The sequence below is a fragment of the Amborella trichopoda genome, chromosome 7, assembly GCF_054954075.1.
Source record: "Amborella trichopoda isolate Santa Cruz 75 chromosome 7, AtrichopodaSantaCruz75HAP2 v2.0, whole genome shotgun sequence".
NCBI lineage: Eukaryota > Viridiplantae > Streptophyta > Magnoliopsida > Amborellales > Amborellaceae > Amborella > Amborella trichopoda.
In genome coordinates this window covers 37193294-37200097 of record NC_142342.1, presented here as the reverse complement: position 1 = coordinate 37200097, position 6804 = coordinate 37193294, and positions in this window count along the sequence as shown.

The following is a 6804-nucleotide window of genomic DNA, read 5'->3' as shown; positions in this document are numbered from 1 at the left end:
ATTTTCTAACACATACATATAAACTTTCATTATGATCAGATTTCTAGAAAAAAATATTAAAATTCATATAGTGATGTGCATTATGAACCACATGATGAAGATCTGACAGGTCTCATTCCACCTATATTACTATTCATTATAGCTGCCCAGCTATTATTTGCTTCTTTCATATATGAGTAAATCTTACAATAGCTGAGCAGCTATAATGAATAGCAATAAAGTGGAATCCCAGCTGTCAAAATTTCATCATGTGGTTTATAACACCATATGAATTTTAATTTTTTCTTTCTATAAATCTGATTAAGATAAAATTTTGGGTGTATATACCTAACACTATTGCATACCATATAAAAATATAAAAAAATTATTTTAAATAATTTAAAATGACAGAATTACCCCCATTATTTTTCTTTCATTTTCTATTGTGAGAAATATTTTTTAATTATATGCCTTATTTTTTAGTACACACGTCTAAAATTTTATTATGATCGGATTCTTAGAAAAAAATATTAAAATTCATATAATGATATACATTCTTAATCTTATGAGGAAGATCTGACTCCTATTCCACCTATAATACTATTCATTACAGCTGCCCAGTTATTGATAGTTTTTTTCATATATGAGTAAACCTTACAATAGTTAACAGCTGTAATGAATAGTAATATAGGTGGATTCCTAGCCGTCAAATATTTATCATATGGTTCAAAATGCATATCATCATATGAATTTTAATTTTCTTCCATAAATCTGATTAAAATGAAATTTTTGGTGTATATACCTAACACTATTGCGTATCATATAAAAATATAAAATAATTATTTTCAATAACTTAAAATGACCAAGTACCCTCGTCATTTTTCAGGGGTATTTCTATCATTTCATATTTTGGAAAATATTTTCTATATATTTTTTAATTGTGTGCCCTATTTTTCAGTACACATGTTTAAAATTTTATTATGATCTGATCTCTAAAAAAAATATTAAAATTCATATAGTGATATGTATTCTGAATTACATGATGAAGATCTGATGGCTCCCATTCCACCTATATTATTATTCATTATAATTACCCATCTATTTTTAATTTTTCCCATATATGAGTAAACCTCAATAGCTGGGCAGCTATAAAGAATAGTAATATAAGTAGAATCTCAGTCGTCAGATCTCCATCATGTGGTTCAAAATGCATATCACTATATGGATTTAACTTTGTTTTCTATATATTTGATTAAGACGAATTTTTGCGTGTATATACATAACACTATTGCGCACCATATAAAAATATAAAAACATAAAACGTTATTTTAAATAATTTAAAATGACCATATTACCCCCCATCATTTTCTGGGGTATATCGATCATTTTATATTTTGGGAGGTATTTTTTATATATTTTTTAATTGTACGTCCTATTTTCTAATATACATGTATAAAATTTCATTATGATTTGATTTATAGAAAAAATATTAAAACTTATAGAGTGATATATATTCTAAATTACAATACGAAGATCTGACGGCTCCCATTCCACCTATATTAATATTCATTATAGCTACCCAACTATTATTAGTTTTTTCCATATATGAGTAAACTTTACAATAGTTGGGCATCTATAATGAATAGTAGTATAAGTGGAATCCTAGCTATCAGATCTTCATCATGTAGTTCAAAATGCATATCACCATATGAATTTTATTTTATTTTTATAAATCAGATTAAGATGACATTTTGGGTGTATATACTTAACACTATTTCTAACCATATAAAAATATTATTTTCAATAAATTAAAAAAACCAAATTACCCCCGACATTTGCAAGGGTATTTCGGTCATTTTATATTATGAGAAATATTTTTATATATTTTTAAATTGTGCATCCTATTTTTAAGTACACACATATAAACTTTTGTTATGATTTGATTGTTAAAAAAACGATTAAAATTCATATAGTAATATAAATTCTAAACTACATGATGAAGATCTGACAGCTCTCATTCCACCTATATTACTATTCATTATAGCTGCCCAACTATTCTTAGCTTCCATATCTGAGTAAACTTTACAATAGCTGGGTAACTATAATGAATAGTAGTATAAATGGAATCTCAACCTTCAGATCTTCATCATATAGTTCAAAATGTATATCAACATATGAATTTTTATTTATTTTTCTATAAATCTGATTAAGATGAAAATTTGGATGTATATACCTAACACTATTGTGCACCATATATAAACTCAAAAAATTATAGATAAATCACTTCATTATTTGGTTTGAATTACCTGGCCCTTTAGCTACGAGATGTGTCAATTCATTAATTCATAATAACCACGTGCATTGAGAATAACAGAAGAATAATTCATCAAATCAGTATTACAAAAGCGGATCGATGACCTCAATTGGTCATACCCATACCCGTGTCGGATTGGTAGATCGTTTCGAAGAACTGGCAGAATCAGCAATTTTTTTTCCCAAAAGGTTTTTCAAAAAATCACTATAAATCTCTAAAAGTAATGTTTTTTTAGTTTCTAAAAGAAATTAGGAGTGATGTAATATATACTTTCATTACTTTGTAAAAATAGGTTACTACTGAGACATTATTTTTTTATCTGGATGTCTATAATTATTAATTATAATATAGTATTATGATATTGCAACAAAATAATTTAAAAATATTAGAAAATGTTTCTATATTATAAGATTAAAAATAATAATTTCTCATATAAATTGAAATTAATATCACATCAAACATTTATTATTTCTCTTTACTCGTCCAAATTTATCACAACTTAACAAAAAACAATTATTATACATTGAAATTGAGATTACTGGTTTATATTTTATAATTATTTTACTATATGAATAAGAATAAATTTAAAATTGATCTTATAATATCATCTAATTTAAAATTTTAATTTACAACTATTACAAAAAATAATGAATTATGTAATTTATAATAAAATAAATTAATAAATAAATATAAGCATTGGTAATGTAATTAGTATAATTATTAATTGTAATATTATAATAAACGTGATTCAAAAAATAAGACGGCTCTTGCATATATATTTTAAATTGCTTATATATTTTTTATAATAAGCATAACTTATTATAAAATGTTCGCTCTATTAAATAAATATTTTTTATAAAAAATTTAATTTATTAAAAGACTCGCTTTATAAATTTATAGTAAACACTTTTTCTAATAAACAAGCTTTGCTTCCTCACGTCATTGTTCTCATGATTATTAATGGTTAGTTTGCAGTGCAAACTTTGCACGCATAAATGTTTGGAATTTTGGAATCCACATCAAGGAAAATGCATCGTGTTCTCAAGTTAATAAGTTTGCAAGCCATAATAGGAATTGTCCTACATCGAAAATTCTGAGATATTTCACTGAATTAGTGGAGTGCGTTGCCATGTGATAGTGTTAGCGTTGAGATGGGCGGCCTTTTATTTTGAAAAAAATACCTTTAAAAAAATTCAACACAAATTTACTGTAGCGAAACTACCATTGAAAAACAATTCAAAATAAATTTACTGTAAAAATTTTCAAAACTACACTTAAAAAAATTCAAAACTACCCTTGAAATAAATTCAAAACAAATTTCCGATAGAGAAATTACCTTTGAAAAAAATTGAAACTCGCCGACTTGTGATGTCATACTTTGTAGAACAAAATTGAAACTCGCCAAAACAAATTTACTGTAGAGAAACTACCCTCGAAAAATATTCAAAACAAATTTATTGTAAAAAATTTCTAAACTACCCTTGAAAAAAATTCAAAACAAATTTCCGTTAGAGAAACTACCTTCGAAAAAAATTGAAATTCGCCAACTTGTGATGTTATACTGTGTAGAAAAAATTGAAACTCACCGACTTGTGACGTCGTACTATGTAGAAATGTCGAGTCATGATGTTAGCACATTGATTCTATACAAGAAAAATACCAAATCCCATTTAATTGCCAAATCTGAAATGGTCTAGCCAATTTCTGATTCGGATCGCTCGAGTCCGAATCAGGACACCTAAAGACTACATCAAATACTTGCTCGTGGGTGAATTCATGAAGATGGGAATAACGTGTCCATTCCCAAAAAAAAAAAAAAGGAAAAAAAAAGAAGTATAAAAGACAGCAATGATTTCAAACACTATTCTAAAAGTCCGGTGACTCCATCTCAGCCTGTCTGGATTAATCAAACTCGACAAGTTGGCAAGTCCGATTAGGAACCAGCCAAAGCCAGCCGGTTACTATGTTTTAGTACTATAAACGAATTAATCCCGACCGAGTCCCGGACATTTACATATGACTCGGAATCGGGACATTAAAGAGTCTCGAATTCGAGCCTTGTTTTTTAACCTTGCTTATTTGGAACTTTCAAATAAGCATATAGAGAAAAGGACCTTACGCATGAATAGGAAACGCTCACCATTTCTCATGAGTGGAATTGGTAGAGAGAGCAGAACACTCTGGAACACATGATACATCAAAACATTACCTAAAGATTGATGGCATGGGTGTGACGCTTTTGGTTTTTGGCCTTTTGACTTGGGGTCAGTGCATGAAGCCTGCAAGGAAAGTCTATGCATCCAATCCCACCAACCCTGCCAAATCCTAAACTGCCACCTTCTTATCAATATGTACACGTGTAAATACTGACTCGATAACATTATCAACACAGCTATTTAGGAGTTTTTTTTAAAACTTAAATTTTGCGAACCGCTTAAGAACTAGTAGGTGGGTATTTTCAGAAAAAAAAAAAAAAAAAATTGAAATTTGAGTTTTTTAACACTTAAATCTTATCATCAAACAATTGGATGGCCTCTATTCAATATCGAGTCATTATTTTTCAAGTGTGTAGAGGGTACAATTAAGAATTTTTTTAATGAAAATTAATTTATGGATTGAGAAGATTACCTCCCTAAAATTTGGGGTCTTAAAATTAATACCAGGTGGGGTTTTTGCCCTGAGGGAGTAAATGGATAGAGTAGAATACCTATTGGGATTACTTATGACTTTGAAGTTATGGCTAACAATAAATAAACAAATAAATAAACACATAAGTTGTCACTTCAAAGAAGGTGAGAACGTAAGGGTAACAGCATGAAAACTTTTCAAGCATTCGTATATCAAGAATAAAGACATTAACCAATGACACATGTCTAGCTCTATTACATTGGAGAACCTAAAAAGAGTAAAAAACACATGTAAAACTTGTACCCTATTCTCAGGAGGTCTAGAATCATTGAATGAAAGCATGAAAAAAACAAAAACGAGAATCAGTGGAAATGATGGAAATCTTGAATACATTTACATGAAAAAGAAAGTCCCTTGTCACTAGCCACTATTTGGTGGATAGCAATGACAATAAGGAAGAATCCTTATTACATTAAATGTAAAATGGAGATTAAATAAGAATGCAATATTTAAATATTTCATCACTTTTAATGCCCTCTAAATATCATAATCTATCTCTCCCTCTCTTTTCTTTCTCTAAATTTTCATCCCTAACCTCTTTAGTTCAAATCTCATATTATTCTAATCATATAAAATTGCTAAACCAAATATTATTCATATCTGCTTTAAAGTCTCATTTATCTGTAATCCAATTATTGATTTTAAAGAAATGTGAGGTTTCTAAAAGGTGTCACTCCTAGACTATTGAAACAAGGTGCACCTCAAAATTTTACTTAAAGATGTAAGTTTTGGTACGAAAAAACCTTGTAATGGCATGAAAATCTATTGCCATTCCCAATTACGAAATTTAAAGTTCTGAAAATGGTGACGAACAAACAAATCTACAAACAATTGAAAATCTTGAGAATAGAAGGTCTAGATAATGCGTTAGAAGATGAATTATTTTTAGAACTTGAAATCCCTTTCTTTTCATATCCATGAATCTCAGGACAAAGATGATTAATTAGAGAGTTTCTGAATGTCAGAACAACCTTCTTGAGTGGATTTTTAGGTGCATCTTGCTTCTACAGTATAAAGTTAACACCTTATATAAACTTTTTCATTTAGGGCATGCTTGATTCATGCATAAATATTTTTTGAAAAATATTTTCATGTGTAAATTGTGTTTCATACGCATAATGCATATTCAAATAAATCTCATGGTAAATTTTTATCCATGAAATGGTCTAATTCATGGTAAAATAAAACGTCACCTCATGAGGTGGGGAAACATTGCCCGTGCTTTTATTTTCACACGCAAACCCGCTATTCACTATTTACAATATATTATATAAGATTTTTTTATATATTAAATAATATATTAAATATATAAATTATATTTCAATAATATTTAATATCTAATATATAAATAACATTTTGTAGCAATAATATATTGTTTTATATTATACTACATTATATATTATTAAATAATATATTAATATAATATAATGTATAGTAAATATTCTTATAATATAATATTATACAGTATATATATTCAATAAAAAATATATAATATATCTATTAATATATATTTATATTATATTTTATTTTATTACATTCTATATTATACTACATATTATATTATAATATGTATATATATATATATATATATATTAATTATATTATATTATATATTTATTTTATTAATGTGATTTGTATTGTAGTTGTATATATTTATTATAGGGTGCGGTTCGTATAGAGCTGAGGCTCTAAACAATCAAAGTAAAGTGCACCTTCAAATAATGTTGGGAAATTTGATTTCAATACTGGAAATCTTTGTGATAACCTCAAAATATATTTTCATTTTTAATTATAAAATTTCACGCTTCAAAAATAGTTTAAAT